Source organism: Gymnoscopelus microlampas (genome assembly GCF_963454915.1).
Source record: "Gymnoscopelus microlampas genome assembly, chromosome: 7".
Lineage (NCBI taxonomy): Eukaryota > Metazoa > Chordata > Actinopteri > Myctophiformes > Myctophidae > Gymnoscopelus > Gymnoscopelus microlampas.
Window position 1 is genome coordinate 46,996,838 of NC_139944.1, and position 18,309 is coordinate 47,015,146.

The window sequence follows — 18,309 nt, forward strand, 5'->3', positions numbered from 1 at the left end:
CAACTTTGACCCTGAAAATTGTGCACGTTTGTCTGTGTGTGTGTGTGTGTGTGTGTGTGTGTGTGTGTGTGTGTGTGTGTGTGTGTGTGTGTGTGTGTGTGTGTGTGTGTGTGTGTGTGTGTGTGTGTGTGTGTGTGTGTGTGTGTGTGTGTGTGTGTGTGTGTGTGTGTGTGCACACGTGCGTGTCTGTACTCATGCCCAGTGGTGGAAAGTAACTAAGTACATGTACTCAAGTACTGTACTTAAGTACTATTTTTTAGGTATTTGTACTTCCAATTTCCAATACTTTTACTTCTACTCCACTACATCTCAGAGGCAAATGTTGTACTTTTACTCTACTACAATTATTTGGAAACTTTAGTTTCTAGTTACTTTGCAGATATAACTATATTACAATATAAAACATATATTAACCACTTAAGCCCTATTTTATACCTAGGCTATTTGAAAATAGACGATCTACAAGATCTGTAGATCTGCTATTTTCAAACATTTTAGTACTTTTACTTTGGTACTTTAAGTGCATTTTGATACCAATACTTTTGTACTTTTACTCAAGTCAATTTTGAATTTCGGAATTTTACTTGTAACAGAGTAGCTACTTCTACATTGCAGTATTGATACTTTTACTTAAGTAAAACATTTGAGTACTTTTTCCACCACTGCACATGCCTGCCTGCCTGCCTGGCTGCCTCTGTAAAAGTTTTAGAGGACAGACAGACATGATGGCAGAGGCCAGAGGATCACTGGCTGCTCCCGCAGGGAGAAAGCCTTTTCATTTTGCCACCTTCCCTACTTTGATCCCAGATACAGCCTCTGTTTCAAAGAAAGGGATACTTGCCCTCTAGTAACTCCAGGCGGTCAAGCAATGTTAACCCATTAAGACCGGGAAAGTATCTGTGTCACTTTTAGATTTCTTTGGCTATTCAAAAAACAGCAGATATACAAGCGCTATGAGCTTGTAGATTTAGTAGTTTTTTTTTTAAATCGTGAAAATGAGTTCAAATCTTTGTATATATTTTTAAGCGAACATTTGTAACTCAAATCTTTGCTTCTGGGCGGGGGGGTCCCTGAGATGGGGGTCCGCAGCCAAATACATATTATTTTGGGTGATCCTTGACATGAAAAAGTTTGAGAACCACTGATTTATAGGAACATAAGTAAAATAAACAACAAAAAACTGTTAGGATTTAGAAGACATTTGTAGAATTCCCAGAAGCAAATAATTGAGTTAAAAAAAATCGCTTTCAAAATATATATATATATTCAAAGATTTGCCCAAATTTTCTCGATATTTCAAAAAAAATAGCAGATCTACAAACTCATAGCGCGGCACTCGGTGCCGCGCTATGAGCTTGTAGATCTGCTATTTTTGAATAGCCCAAAGAAATCTAAAAAATGACACAGATGCGTTCCCGGTCTGAATGGTTTAAGTACAGCACTGTATGTTGTCAGTGTCAAGTAGCACCACAGTGATCCTCTTTGCTATATTGAGATACTGTGAAAGTAGCAGTGATAAATGGAGTGCTTGTATGTTGAGTGGTGACTGGAAACAGATCTGGATTATCGGAAATGTGGTGGAGGGGGAAAACCGTTTGTTTTCAGGGGTGTACGCAGTCTACGCACAAGTGTGTTCGTATGTATATTTGTGGACGTGTGGGTAATCTGGGTATGCAGACATGTACAGTAAACTTGTAGCTTTTCAGCTACAATAGCCGTTTTGAATCCAAATAGGGCAATTGTGTGACACCTGACCCGAAAAAAAAAAACCCAACATGTTGTCACCTTTTTCACCTCGGGGCTGTTTGCATGCCTGGGTATGGGTTTGAGCTGTGTATTGGGATACTGGCAGTGGTGGTGGCAATTTGTATCAAAAGTAGCAAAAGTAAAAGTGCAAAACATTTTGAAAATGGCAGATTTGCAAGCTCACGCGACACGTTGTGAGCTTGTAGATCGGCTATTTTCAAATAGCCTAGCTATAAAATGGGGCTAAAGTGGTTAATGTATGTTTTATAATGTAATAATGTAATACATTATATCTGCAAAGTAACAAGTAACTAAAGTTTTCAAATAATTGTAGTGGAGTAAAAGTACAATATTTGCCTCTGAGATGTAGTGGAGTAGAAGTAAAAGTACAGACAATTGGAAATACTCCGGTAAAGTAAAAATACCTCAAAACTGTACTTAAGTACAGTACTTGAGTAAATGTGCTTAGCTACTTTACACCACTGGATACTGGAGGATACAGTGTTGTTTTGACAATGTTCATGGTTGACTCTCTCAGGGAGATACAGGCCGTGATTCGTAACATTGAGAAGTGAGAGAATAGGGTCAGTGTTTTGAATGTTTGTCTCATTTTATTCCCTTTGACACGTTGTTTAGAGATGAGGCTTTTTGTTTGGGCAGATCCAAAACAAGAAGCTCAGTTCTGCTGTTGCTCTGGGAGCATGGGAGTGAAAATTATGGAGGGTCACTCCATCAACACACGTGTTGTGCTTTTGATTAGACCTTTGGGAAAAGAGTTGTTTATCAGTTTCTTTTTTTAAGTGAGTGTGCACAGCAGGGCCTCAATCAAACTGTACAACACCCCAGCTGTGATTTTGATCTCTATAGAGCAGAATTCCTGACGTCACGCGTTCATCCCCTGGGTCGTTGAAGTAATTTCTCTATGGAGAATAACGTTGGGTCATCTTAGAATCGTCTCATACAAGAATTGTGGTCCAAAAATAAACAAACTGTCTCTGCGATATTGTCAGTGGGGTGGCTTTGTATCGTTTATGATAGTCAGTCTCTCATATTTGATACAGTCTATTTCTGGTGAAAATGTAACTAATTCGGCAGAAGTAACATTAGCGTTTTCTCACCGTCAGTTGATGCTTCATATCCATAAGAGTCAAACCGCCGGGATCATTTGTTTATTTTTGGAACACAGTTCTTATTTGACGCGATATTAAACACGTCTATGGGAATTCAGAATGGGGGGGAAAAAACGCGACCCGGTAGGATGTGTAAATTACGTCAGACTACTTCGGTGCTAAGATCACAAATTAGTACCTTTTATACTGTTTCTGCTTGTAATAATAGCCCAACAGTCCTGAATAAACTTTCTGTTTTCTGTTACCCTGGGAAATGGCAAGAAATATAATAGAAACGGATGTTATTTTGTTAACTATAGCCTACTAAAACAGTGGTATGAACAGCTGACAGGACTTTAACAAGGGTTTTTCAACGGTTGATATAAATATTTAGAGAGCGAGGCCGCTGATGGCCAATATAATGCCGATAGTAGATAAAATAGTTTTTGGATCTGTCACATGCTAATCCACAACCCAGGTTTAATAATATTATCCATGGCCTCGTTCTCATAGTCTCAGAATCTAATGTTCCCTTCCTAACTTGTATCATTACATTACATTACAGTCATTTAGCAGACGCTTTCATCCAAAGCGACTTACAATACGTGCATTCAACATAGGTAGGCAAGGAAACTACTAATCACCAGAAGTTTTAAGTTCTCTTCTAAATCAGTCAGTTCTTAAACAGACGAGACAAATCTATCATCCCTGCTCTACATCTGGTTGCACAAACACAGTAGCTTTGACATTTTCAGATACAGATACGTGGGGTAGCACCTTACCATGTTCTCATGACTTCTCTTGTACGGCACCATGGTGATGCGACACGCTGAAACGCTCCATCATCAGCTTGCATCTCTAAACTAACCAGTAACTAACCAACAGTGCTTCACAGGTTGCTTCACATCTCCTCCTCATTGACACAATGCCTCTAGTCTACATAGAGTTGACCACTATGGTCTCTCATCATCATTTGGGTCCAATCATTTGTTAACAAATGCATCCTTCTCAGATGGAAATGAAAGATTCTACTTTTAAAACCTTTTAGCCTTTATTACATAGTTTGTCAGTGATCCTTGCATGTTTATTGCCTCAGTTCAGTTATTCGCGTATAACATGCCTCTTAAAAAAAAGGCCCATGTTAATTATGAAATTGCTTTGGTGTAGTCAGAGCTCATGTCTGGTTGTCATCAAACCCCATATTTTAGCTGCTTCCTGGACCATTGAGTTTATTGTGTAAATACTGTAGGTCCACTTTCTGCTCTTCCATTTGAACATCTGTCTAATGTCAAGTGGTCTTCGGAGAGGTTGGGTGTGGTTGATGTTTTGTGTCTGAAAAGGAAAATCTGCCTGTGTGATGTATACTCTCTATTTGTTGTTCTGTATACATAAAAATAAATGTATAGAATCTACTGTGCTGATCATGTAATCAATCTTACTGTATATAGTTGTTAAATTGAATCATGCAGCACCAATAAGCATCATCGGGTCCCCCAGAAAAGCAGGTAGCTGTGACCACTGAATTAGGGGCCGCTTGTGTGGCCTAGCCATACCTTCTATCTATATCTATGACTGTATTTTATTTGTGTTATATTCTCCCATAAAAAGCAATGCCTGAGGTTACATCTTATAAAAGTAGCACAGCTCAGTTTGTGTGTTTATCTCATTCCACAGCTTAATCTGAGTTAATTACAGCGCTCACCGGGTGATGGGAATATCTAATTAGTTTGTTGGTGAGCTACTTTACAGCACAGCGGTAGACCAGTTCAGATTGAGGTATGTTTTGATGGTAATGTATACCCTACAAGAGCCTACAAGTGAGAAACTGCCTCATAGGGGTGACAGCACAGTAGCATATCGGTTATATTTTGCCTGTTAGACCTGCTAGACTAGGAGTTTAGACTTGGCAGCATGACAGATGAAACAGAATGAATTTCTGTCCTGATTTCAGACACCAGAACAGCCCTGTTAGCATAGTTTCCTCTGAGTGGAAAACCTCAGAGTCCTGTGTAATTGGTTATAGTCTGCGTACTGGCAGCCTCGGTTATTTGTATGTGGTTGGTGTTTCACCAAAATGAGGACCTATCCAGAACCAGACCTCAGTATGGTTTTGCGTCTGCCCTTTGTTTTTTTCCCCATGCACAGGGAGGTGTGGCGTGCTGTTGTGCGTCTGATGTTTTTCCTCGGGCTCTCAATGTGTCTTGCTACTACTTGAAACTATACTACACGTCAGTGGTTCTCAAGCTTTTCTGGCCCGTGACCCCCCGCCCCCAAAATAATCATATTTGAACTGGGAACCCCCACCCTGACAAGAACTTGGAATTGTAGGAGTCGAGGCATTACATTTAGTTTGACTCGGTTCCACAGATACATTGTGAAAATAGCAGATCTACAAGCTCACAACGCCTCGCTTTGCGAGGCGTTGTGAGCTTGTAGATCTTCTCTTTTCACAATTTTTGTCTCTTTCTTATATTATTTGACAAATTTGGCCAATATTTGACCAGTTTTTATATTATAGTGTGTTGATTACTTTTGATGCAGTAATGGTATTTTCCCTTTTTTTTTGGGTATTAAAAAGGTCTTAAAAGTCCTTAAATTGTCACTTTACTGTCCCGACCCACAGGTTGAGAACCACTGCTATACATCTACCATGATGTATAGCTGTAACCAAGGACCGTTTTATGATCCTCCTTGGTTTGGAGTGGAGAGAGAGAGAGAGAGAGAGTCTTTTAGTTCATCTGAGGCTGAGGAGAGGAAGCTTCCCTAGTGAGGGTCAGATGACCCTCCTTTCTGACGTGGTAAACAGGCTTTCCTTGTGCAGTGATCATGTGAGAGAAGGAGAGAGGGACATGGCTCCTCCCCTCTCCATCATGCAGTGTTGTTCAGAGTACAGTGGCGCGGTCTGGCAGGCAGTGTTTACCATAATACTGTGTAGCTCAGGGGTCTTCAACGTTTTCAGGCCAGGGACCCCCCTAGCTGAGAGAGAGATGAAGCAGGGACCCCCTCTATATTGTATAAAAATTGTGTTTCAGATTTTTGTTGACTTGGTCTGCTCTTTTTTTCCCTCTACACCAAACACCTCTTTGCCAAAAAATAGCCGATCTACTAGCTCACAACGCCTCGCGCTGCGAGGCGTTGTGCGCTTGTAGATCTGCTATTTTTTGGCTAAAGTTCTCCTCAGAAATGGGATGCTAGGGTTCAAGTGGTTAAGGTAAAAAACAAATCCTATCACACAAAGATTTGGCCGGCCCCCTGTAGTAACTCTGAGGACCCCCTAGGGGTCCCGGACCCCCTGTTGAAGACCCCTGGTGTAGCTCATTGATTCACACTGTCTATTTTGCTCTTACACCCACACAGCCATTACATTTAATTTATTACATTTGAATGTACCATAGTCACACAATTTTTTCTTCAATTAACTTTTAAGACCGGGAACGCAGCAGCATCTGTGTGTCATTTTTAAGATTTCTTTTGGGCTATTCAAAAATAGCAGATATACAAGCTCATAGCTCTATGAGCTTGTATATCTGCTATTTTTTTTTTAAATCATGAAAATATGTTTTTCTTTTTTTTAGCGGACATTAGTAACTCAAATCTTTGCTTCTGGGGGTCCCTGGAACTAAATGATTTACAAATGTTTGCTTTGAAAATATATATATTCCAAGATTTGCACAAATGTTCACGATTTTTCAAAAATAGCAGATCTACAAGCTCATACTGCGGCACTCGGTGCCGCAGTATGAGCTTGTAGATCTGCTATTTTTGAATAGCCAAAGAAATCTAAAAATGACACACAGATGCGTTCCCGGTCTTAATGGGTTAATTAATGTAGACTTAAATAAATAAACACACACACACACACACACACACACACACACACACACACACACACACACGCACACGCACACACACAACCTTTACTAACACAGTTCTTGTAGAATATTTGCATTCATGAGATCAATCACAGTCAGTAATGCTGTCATCATGAGTCGAGAGGCTGGAAGGGGGAGTGGCTATTCCGACAGAAACCTCCTTCACACTGTATTGCACAATGAATAGAGCAAAAAAAAATGGTTCAACCCAGTCCCACCCCCCTACCCCCCTTTTTTTCCTTGCCACGTAGTATGTTCCAACTAGCGTTTAAATAGGGGAGCTTGTGGGCTGCGCTGTTTGTGTACAGAAAAACCGGCCCAATCCAGGAAGCAGCTTGAGAGACAAGAGGCAGAGAGAGAGAGAGAGAGGGGGAATCTGGGTAAAACACTGGAGGACAGGAACACAGTCACCAGGAGAAACAACACAGTTAGAGGAAAATAAAGAGAGATCGCGCATCCTGGTGCTGCCACGGCTTGTGTGTGGGTGAGAGTGCACTATTGTCTCTCTCCTTTTCCTCCTCTTGTCTCACACACACACACACACACACACACACACACACACACACACACACACACACACACACACACACACACACACACACTATCTCTCTCTCTCTCTCGCTCTGCTCTCCATCCACTAACTGTGCCGGTGGGGGAGGGTGTTGCTGCAGCTCGTCCCAGGCCTAGTTGCATGTCCCAGCATCCCACAAGAGTCCGCGCAAGGCCATCATCGCCATCGTAACTTGGGACTGTGAGAGCAGGACATAGGACAAGATATAAAGGTATTGTACCATGTTGATGACAGATGATGAGGCATGTCATATGCAGACTCTAGAGCCTGTTATCTGAACACCATGTTAACTGGAAGTTTCACATGTTCTGTGACTTAGCTATGTGTCTGTGATTCTCTCCTCCTCCCCCCCAAAAATGTATTGCACAAGTTTATATGCACAAAGTGACACACAGTGAGTGAGCTGCTGCCGCTGACAGTACGTAAACGACACTCGGAACAATAGCGCAGTAAAAATGAGGTTGATGCTTGAGGCGAGGGAGATTTACAAGGCATCTGCAGGACTGATGGACAGACGGGGGAGAAGGGGTCTTGTTGCTCTCTGGTCACTCAAAGCAGAGCTTGATGTTGGAGCAGTGAGAAACTATACTTATACAGTAGGACTGTCGTGATCATGACATTCTGGTTGACTATTAATCGTTGTACAAATAATTGCAATAAGCAATTTAATTGTTTTTTGACATTTTTTGACTTTTAGGCTTTGTCAACGCAAATTGGAACAGAGCAGATATGACAATAACTTAAATGTACAGAGACATGACTGACAATGACTGGTACCAATAATCACAATAAAACCAGGCCATGCATTTAATAATATTATGCTATATTATACTATATATAAATTCTCAAAAATAGGGAAAATAGTCAATAGATAGATTGGCTATTTTCGCTATTAAAATACAGATTCATGGAAATGATTCTGGTAATTATGCAAAAAAAATCATTGCAATCATCTCAAATAATTGCGATCAGACGATGATGTAATCTTAGTGACGGGCCTAACTAATTGTTAATGAAAGCAAGTCAGTGATTTACAGTGAATGGCTTTTAGTCGGGACTTCAGTCCAATAGACCAATTATTTGTTTACTAACATTGAGCCTGGACGCACAGGTGATTGTTTCACGCAATCAATTCCCAACCTGTTTCGGGGTGCACTGGTTTCAGCACACCCCAACCCCCTCTTGTGTGTGTTGGCTAGTGAGACGCGTCCTAACGAGACCTGATATAATGGGTTTCGTTGCGCGCATACTGGCTGCACGCAGCCAGTATGACGTTGTCTGTTAAGGGGTCTATGCAGCTTTGTGCCTGATTGGTACTAGACTATAAATGACTAAGGAGAAATTGAGGAGGGGAGGTTTGCCTGCCTGCCACCGGCAGTCTGTCCGTTGACATTGTAGTGTGACTGTGCACAGATGTTATTATGGAAGAAGGTTGTGGCTCAGGGTCGGCAGCATCAGAGCTGGTGCCCCTGAGGCAGGCAGGGTGATTATAGTGAAGTAGCATCATCTTCAGTGGTAGTGTGTAATAAGGCCTGGTGACAGGTTGTGTTCACTGTGGCATGCACGTCACCAGTACTGTACTGTACTTGAGTACTGTACTTAAGTACAATTTTGAGGTATTTTGTACTTTACTTGAGTATTTACAATGTCCACTACTTTTACTTCTACTCCCCTACATCTCGGAGGCAAATATTGTATTTTTACTCCACTACAATGATTTGAAAACTTTATTTACTGGTTACTTTGCAGATATAAATTATTACATTATAAAACATACATTAACCACTTTAGCCCTATTTTATACCTAGGTTATTTGAAAATAGTATACTTTTGTACTTTACTCAAGTGAATTTTGAATTCCGGACTTTTACTTGTAACAGAGTGCTTCTACATTGCAGTATTGATACTTTTACTTCAGTAAAACATTCGAGTACTTTTTCCACCACTGGTGATATCGGCATCTTCAGTGGTAGTGTGTGTGTGTGTGTGTGTGTGTGTGTAAGGCCTAAGTGACAGGTTGTTCACTGTCGCATGCGTGTCACTCACTGATGTCATGTCGGTCCACAGTTTGACTGAGTGCTCCTCCTCCGGCTGGGATTTCACTGTTTCATGTTCTGATGGAGAACGATTGACCTCCATCATTGCTGCTGTTGCTGAGTGGCATCATTTTCATGTTGCATGAGGACTGTGACCTGGTTTTTTACCTCTGTGCCAAAAAATCTTTTTTCCGTTGTTGACCACAGCAGTACCACTCAATATTGTAACGATATTGGGATATGAGACTAGGTGTTGTCTGTGACTTTTTGGATAACGTAATATCGCAATATTGCGTGTGTTGTCCTTTCCTGGTTTTAAAGGTTATACATTACAGTAATGTGCCTTTAACCTTTATTATACAGGCATTACTGATGATTTTCCTTTTTTTTAAAATCCTAAATCTAATTTTGTTAATATTTTGTGAAAGCACCAGTAGACTCCACAATATCGTTAATGGGGCCTTTGGTCAAAAAAATAATAATTTATGATTATAGATTTTGTCTGTATCACCCAACGCTGCTCTCAGGGTTAAAAACCAGAGGTTTGTGTGTAACTGAATGTGATGCTGTTGTAGAAGCCTGGTCACACAGAAACCTGGTGTGTGCATGTGACCGTTGTTTTGTTATCCTCAGCCCGCTGAGGACCCACTTGAACCCCATCATCCACTATTCTGGGGGGGACATTCGCCAAAAGTAGCCGATCTACAAGCTCACGACGCGCTGTGAGCTTGTAGATCTGCCATTTTTGTCGAATAGATTTGGTGTGTAGACCAATGTTGTATTGGTGAATCTAATCTCTGGTGGAACGCTATTTTAAAGACGTCACGCTGCACGTCGCTTAACACCTACACTGGCAGGTCACACAATGGACAATTGATTTGCATCTCATAGGCTCATTCCTATGTTAATTCACGCTGGTGTGACACACGGCAGTCCGGCAGCCTTTGTAAACTTTGTTGAGGTGTGAACTTAAGGGTTGTCTTTAATCGATGCATGTGCGACGTGCGTGTGCTCCTGCTCAAAAGACTATGAGCTTGTAGATCTGCTATTTTTGAAAAATCGTGGTCATTTTTGCAAACCTTTGAATATATATATATATTTTTTTGTACACAACATTTGAAACTCAAATCTTTGCTTCCAAGGGTCCCTGGAACAAAATATTTGAGATGGGGGTCCGCGGCCAAATACATATCATTTTGGGGGTCCTTGGCATGAAAAAGCTTGAGAACCACTGGTGTAGGTATGTAGATGCTCAAATATTACTCAACTAGTAAAAGAGTGAAAGTGAAAAGGGAAAGACGGCTCTGTCAAATTAGTTGTTGAGTTAAAGTTCTGGTGTACTTGTTTTAAAAAAAAATACTTAAGCATTCAAAAGTACATGCTTTTAAACATAGCTAGTATTAAAAAAATGACCCCCAATTTGATATTGTCGCTGTCGGTGGATAATAATTTATTACTATAATTTTTTTAATACTCTAAATGGACCATTAATTCCAAGAGGAATGCAACAGTTAACCACTTTCAACCGTGCATTCCTGTTTTGGGCTTGTCGCTATAGGCAAAATACTTCAACAATTAAAATTGAGTCGATTATAAAGTTGAATTGGGATTTTTCGACATCGATTTGCTGATTATATAAAGAATGTAAACAATTAAAACATTAAACAATAAAACACACACTCCTTGATTAAAAAATAAATAAAAATAATTGATAGTTTGCAGCTCTACCCCGTTTGACCCTGTGTACACTGTACACCATTGGTTCTCAAAGTGGGGTCCGGGGACCCCCAGGGGTACTTGAGGGGGCTCCAGGGGTTACCCAGCTAAATGTGTTAATATAGCATCACACTAATTATGACCGTTTATACTTTGGCTATTCAAAAATAGCAGATATACAAGCTCATAGCATGAAAAAGTTTGAGAACCACTGCTGTACACCAGTGGTTCTCAAACTTTTTCATGTCAAGGACCCCCAAAATGATATGTATCTGGCCGCGGACCCCCATCTCAAAATATGTTGTTCCAGGGACCCCCAGAAGCAAAGATTTGAGCAACAAATGTTCGCTTTAAAATATATATATTCAAAGATTTGCACAAATTGTCACGATTTTTCAAAAATAGCAGATAGGGGGTATGAGATTGTAGATCTGCTGTTTTTTTAAAAACAAAGTATAAACGTTCATAATTAGTGTGATGCTATATTAACACATTTAGCTGGGTACCCCCTGGAGCCCCTCAAGTACCCCTGGGGGTCCCCGGACCCCACTTTGAGAACCAATGCTGTACACTATCATAAAGTACAGTGTACACCGTACAGTATGTGCATTACAAATGGAACCAAATGGACCGTCACACTCAAGAGTTGAGGGAGAGTGGATTGGAGGTTAGACATCGCAATGTCACACCAGACATACGCACGTGCGCGGGCGCACAGACACACACAACACGCACGCACGCGCGCACACACACACACACACACACACACACACACACACACACACACACACACACACACACACACACACACACACACACACACACACACACACACACACACACACACACACACACACACACACACACACACACACACACACACACACACACACACACACAGTATTGTCTTTCTTCCCGGTCAGTTTCAGAGCTCCAGTCACACACTCACTCAGCACAACGTTTGCAGGTCAGTTGACATTGTAGTACTTCACCCACACAATGACTTTTCTTTCAGTTACTCACATCCGTATGGCTTGAATGGCTTGTATCTCATTCTTTTACAGTTAATGAAGCATCTAAACACTTTATTTTTAAATAGCAAAACTTTATGAAAGATGTGTTCATAAACTCCCAAAAAGTGTAATCCAAGTGTCCTTTATCCAGTCTATGCTCAGTACTAGGGATGTAACAGTTAATCGAACTAATCGATTAAAAAATGATTTAAAAAAAAACAATTGATGATTGATCATTTAATAACATAATCAATTGATAATCTATCCCTATATATTGGGCATGTTATTGTAGGCAAACAGTTTACAAGAGAAACATTCAGAAAGGTGACTATCCTTTTTTGTCATGGCTGGTATATGGTACGATTTAAGCAAAAATAAGAAGTGTTTTGGAAGTAATGAGGACACGGACTGGATGAAGGACACTTGGATTATACTCTTGAGAACTGTATTGTGAAGCAGCAAATCACGTGATAGCAACAAAAACAGCCACATTCACTACCATTCTTATGGATTTGGAAAAAAAAGCCCTTTTCTCTACTTTGCGTGCTTTCTGTTGCTTTTTGGCGAAAACAACCCACATTCAACTGCCAACTTTGGAATAGATTATCGTGACCCCGCCCCCCCCCCCCCCCCCCCGCGCCCCAATTCTGAGACTCGGATACTTCTTCTTTTAAAGCGATCAGTGGACGAATCGTTATGAATGATAATATTCTATGATTTTTCAAAGCTTAGTGAAAACGCTCGGAATCGCTGTCAAGTCTGCTATAGACAATGTTTTACTCTGGCGGTTAAAATACACTGATGATTAATGATGGTCTGTCCTCGAAGCCAGTGGTTTCTCAAAGTGGGTGCAGCATAAAATATTTGGAATTTATCAATATCACATCAGTTTAACCGCTTGGTGGTTATTTTCAATCCTAATGTCAAGTTTTCCTCATGACATACTGTATCTTAGTGAGAAAGATTTACATATTGACTTGAGCCAAAAAAAAAGGTTGAGAACCACTGCTATAAGCTGTCACAGTGATCATCACAGAGCAGGGACATAATATGTCATTAGTTATATCCAAGGGAGAAGAAAGGTAGATCTGACTTCGGTGTCAAAAAATCACCTATAGAGTCTAGACCAGCAGTTCCAAAAATGTTCATCTTGAGACCCAAAGGATACATTTTGGTGTCTCTCCGGGACCCAAAGTAACGTACGTTAGGAATTATACCACTTAAGCCCCATTTCAAAAGTAGTGAAAATAGCTGATCTACAACCTCACAACGCTCGTTTTGACTATTGAAAGTTTTTCTTTTTATGTATATGGACATTTTTAGATTTTGTTTTGCAAAGTTCTGGGATATTTTACTCGTGACCCATAAAAATGGGTCTGTGACACAAAAACGGGTCCTCCTGACCCACTGGTCTAGAGACTATACAAAGAAAGAACAGTGTATAACACACACACACACACACACACACACACACACACACACACACACACACACACACACACACACACACACACACACACACACACACACACACACACACACACACACACACACACACACACACACACAGAGGGCATCTTTGCGGAGAAGATACAGTTTGCAGTCATGCAACCTGTGTGCTGCCAAGATGAGACACGTGATGAGAAACACTGCGGTTGAAAATGAACAACCAAAGTGCTTGTTTCAAGCACACACACGCAGACAGAACTGGCTAGAGGGAAGAAAGGGCCTGCGGGCCATTAGGCTTCGTTTCCCATGGGGAGCCTGTCTCACAAATGACTCGCACAAAATTATAATAGAATATTGTCTCATGGAGTAGGGCCTCCAATCTAGTGGTTTCTATTGGTTACAGTCCGCCATGCCTTGGTTGCAGTGTTGATTTCGTTGACTAAAACTATGATGGAAAATGTTCGTTGACTACCTTTTTTCACTGACGAAAACAAAATAAAAACTAAGCTACGTTGACTAAAACTAAGACTAAGACAATTTCGTCAACAATTAATAGACTAAAATGTTAGTGAGGGACGAGTGGAGAATAGAACTAAAAGGCAAGTCATTTTATGTTTGGTTGCGCTCGGGTGTTGCACTCTGAAAATAGCAGATCTACAGTACAAGCTCACAACGCGTTGCTATTTTCAGCGCGAAACCAAGTGTAAAATCAGCCATTACGATGCCATCAAGGCACCGCCAAAATACATTTTAGTCGACTAAATCAACTGTAGATTTAGTCGACTAAAATCTTATGATGTTTAGTCGACTAAAACCTTATGACATTTAGTCGACTAAAACTAGACTAAAAGTAAAACATTTCAGGAGACTAAAATGTCACCAGTAGGATTTTTTAAATACTTTGAGCTATTGAAAAACAGCAGATCTACAGTACAGCCCAAAATTCACTGTCAGTCAACCATGCAAAGCTTGACTTTCCATATGAATTATTTTACACAGGTGAGTTTCAGCTGTCACTCACAGTGTTTTTTATTGCTGTGTTTACAGTGTATGTGGTCTGGTGAAGGGCGACGGGTGTTCCCTACTTGTAGATCTGCTATTTATTTATTTGAAATCGTGAACATTTTTGCAAATCTTTGAATATGTTTTTGGGGCCGTGTAACCGCCCCCTATAAGTGAGTTTTGGACACTGACCAATCCTGCACCGTGATTGGCCAATAGTCTACAACGCAGTCTACACCCCTAACCCTTCCATTGTTAATGCAAATCGATACTTTTGCAAAGTCAGCCAATCACATTACAGCTAGTGTCATCACCACTAACTGTAATGTGATTGGCTGACTTTGCAAATTCAGGACTGTGATTGGCTAGCGAAACACATGACACATGTGCAGCCCTATGAATAGCAGTATGGACTTGGGTAAGTAATTCATCCTTTTTTTTAAGTGAGTCATGTTGTGATGACCACACACCGCCCACTTCACACTGGGTGTGATTTTTTTAAAGGGAACATTTTTACCCAAATCTTTGCTTTGGAGATTCTACAAATGTCTTCTAAATCAGTTTTATGAAACACTTATTTTGCTATAATATCAGTGGTTCTCAAACTTTTTCATGTCAAGGACCACCCAACAATATATGTATTTGGCCGCAGATCCCCATCTCAAAATATTTTGTTCCAGGGACCCCCCAGAAGCAAAGATTTGAGTTAAAAATGTATATATATATTCAAAGATTTTCACACATTTTCATGTTTTCTTTTCTCAAAAATAGCAGATCTGCTATTTTTTAATAGTCAAAGAAATCCAAAGTGACACAAACGTGTTCCCAGATTGAATGGGTTAAGACCTTGGGCCAATTCTACAAATGCCTTATAAATCAGTACTTCTAAACAGTATTCCTGTCATTCCGTGTCAGTTCCTGCTAAGCTTGACTTTCCATATAAATTATTTTATACGGGTGAGTTTCAGCTGTCACTCAGTGTTTATTGCTGTGTTGACAGTGTATGTGGTCTGGCGAAGGCCGAAGGGTGTTCCCTACTATGATGATGTCATTGAGAGAAATAGGTTTGGGGGTTGGGAAGGGGGGTCGCTGGATTAGGAGGCATCTGTTGTTGTGCAGAGACGTGGGGATTATGTCTGGATACTATACTGGTGATGACTTTGTTGTGTGTATGTATCTATCTTTGTACGGATTCACACATGCATGCATACAATATAGGTATGTGTGTGTTTACAGTTGCGTGTGTGTGTGTGTGTGTGTGTGTGTGTGTGTGTGTGTGTGTGTGTGTGTGTGTGTGTGTGTGTGTGTGTGTGTGTGTGTGTGTGTGTGTGTGTGTGTGTGTGTGTGTGTGTGTGTGTGTGTCCTTGGAGGTCTAACTGTCGTTAGATTATAGCAAGCACAGGCAAAAATCTATACCCCCCTGTAGGATAGTTCTCTGAAACACACATCAAAATAGGTACAGCTGACTAGCTTAGGGCCCTTAATGATCCAGATCACCATGCCTGCTGTACATTCTAATCTGTTTCTGCAGGAAAAAAAAACGTGACCCAGGTAGGACACGTAAATCACGTCAGACTTCAGTGCTCTGTTCCTCCACACTACAGAGACCTGTTCTTCTCTGTGCATTCTGACTCTGCAGAATGAAGTGCCGTACTGTTTTCCAAAAGAAAATCACATTTTTAGAAATAGCAGATCGTAACGCGCTTTGAGCTTGTAGATTGGCTATTTCTACTATTAATCTTTTTTTTTTTTTTTTTAAAGTAAAGTAATTAAATATGTTGCTTGTCATATCTGCCCTGTGCAACTTTTGAAACTTTTGCCTAAAAAACTAAAATAAATGTTTTATTCATAATGTTCAATGACAGAAACACAATTAAATCGTTAATCGCAAGTATTTGAGTGACAATTAATTGTCAAGCTAAATTTCATAATCATGACAGCCCATGAAAACACACAAGCTGTGGTCCAGCCGGTTTTGCAGTGTGTCCCTTACCGTTGGTGGTAGTTAGTCACACATTGGTGGGGTCTGATCACACAACTGACTTGAGTATGTCGAATCGGCAGCAGGGATCTTTGAGGGAGGGATAGCTCACTGTTTAGGTGTGAAGCCCGAGCAATTAACACAAGAGCATATGAAGAAGTGAGCAGAAAGCCTACCTTCTAATTGCCAACAGGTTTAGATTGAATGGTCAATAATGAAGCTTTAGCATAACTGAAAAGACTCGTACATAATAACCATGTAGTCTATGGCTTTGCTTACTTCCTGTTCTTTAATTACTGTGTAGATTATTAAAACCTAGAACGCATCTGTGTCACTTTTTGATTTGAGCTAAAAAGCATTATTTTACACTTTGGCTATTCAAAAATAGCAGATATACAAGCTCATAGCGCGGCACCGAGTGCCGTGCTATGAAAATGTGTGCAAATCTTTTAATATATATTGTTTCAAAGCAAACATTTTTAACTAAAATCTTTGCTTCTGGGGGTCCCTGGAACAAAATATTTTGAGATGGGGGTCGGCGGCCAAATACATATAATATAATAATATAATAATTTGGGGGTCCATGAGATGAAAAAGTTTGAGCACCACTGATATAGAAACATACGTTTTTTTTCCAGAAAACTGTTGGGATTTGGAAGACATTTGTAGAATCGGCTTCTAAACATTAGACTTCTCCCATCGCAAAGCGATTTGTTCATTTGCCGCAGTCGCAGTTAGTCCCAACAGGTCAGCTTGGAGTGTGCCAGGGCGTTTGTTTATAAGCAGGAGGCAGATGGCAAAGACTAATTGTCACAGGGCACAGACACGGTACTAATAATGGAAACAATTATGTGGGACAATGAGCACAGCACACCCATCCAGGGACACTCTTTACAAGCCATTAGCGGGTTGTCCTCTGTGTACACAACTATAGTTCTGTCTTGCAACTTTGATTTATGATGTACTGTATCCTTATCGGACATGGATATTTTTTCTCTCCCCTTTTTTTATGTAACGTTGCTGCAACGCCATAAACACGGTGCTGGAGTGCTTGAACAAAATTGTGCCTCGGATCTTTGTTTCCTTTTAATACGTTCTTGTCCTGTAGTAGTAGTCAGGTTTGTTTTTATTTTGTTGTTGCAAGGTGTTAGATCTTAACCCATTAAAAGACCTGGAACTGTGTCATTTTTAGAGTTGAGTTAAAAAGCATTATTTTACACTTTGGGCTATTCAAAAATAGCAGATCTACAAGCTCATAGCGCGGCACCGAGTGCCGCGCTACGAGCTTGTAGATCTGCTATTTTTGAAAATTCGTGAAAATGTGTGCAAATCCTTGAATATATATATTTTTAAAGCAAACATTTTTAACTCAAATCTTTGCTTCTGGGGGTCCCTGGAGCAAAATATTTTGATGGGGGTCCACGGCCAAATACATATCATTTTGGGGGTCCTTGACATGAAAAAGATTGAACACCACTGATATAGAAACATACGTTTTTCAGAATACTGTTGAGATTTAGGAGACATGTAGAATCGGCTTCAGGTCTCAATGGGTTAAAGTGGGCCCTCTGTCTGAAGTGGACTAAAAGTCGTCTGTTTCTAGCAGGTGGGGAAGGCTCCTCTCTGTGTCATACCCAGGTGTGTGTCTGTGTGTGTGTCAGTGCAGAGACCTAAATGCAGATCTGTTTGTATGTGCAGGTGCAGGGTGTGTGTGGGGTTTGGTTTGGTTGTCAGCTGCATGTGGAGAGCCACAGGGCCCGGGGTGATGCTAACACATTACACACACAGCAGGGGTGTGTAATAATGGGTATTAT

The 18,309-nt window shown here is 40.6% G+C and overlaps 1 protein-coding gene across 6 annotated transcripts in view; it reads left to right on the forward strand.

Moving 5' to 3' along the window:
- The window catches only part of ampd2a (adenosine monophosphate deaminase 2a), a gene marked incomplete at its 5' end in the record, with an annotated part of 57,569 nt that overhangs the window by 13,025 nt on the left and 26,235 nt on the right, over positions 1-18,309 (forward strand). The window contains 2 exons of one of the 6 annotated variants that reach the window (XM_084062354.1): positions 7,050-7,211; positions 7,399-7,509. The exons of 3 other annotated variants lie outside the window; for them this stretch is intronic. Of the gene's footprint in view, positions 1-7,049; positions 7,510-18,309 lie in introns of those variants that run through there. 2 more of the 6 variants (XM_084062353.1, XM_084062355.1) reach the window with 2 other exon arrangements.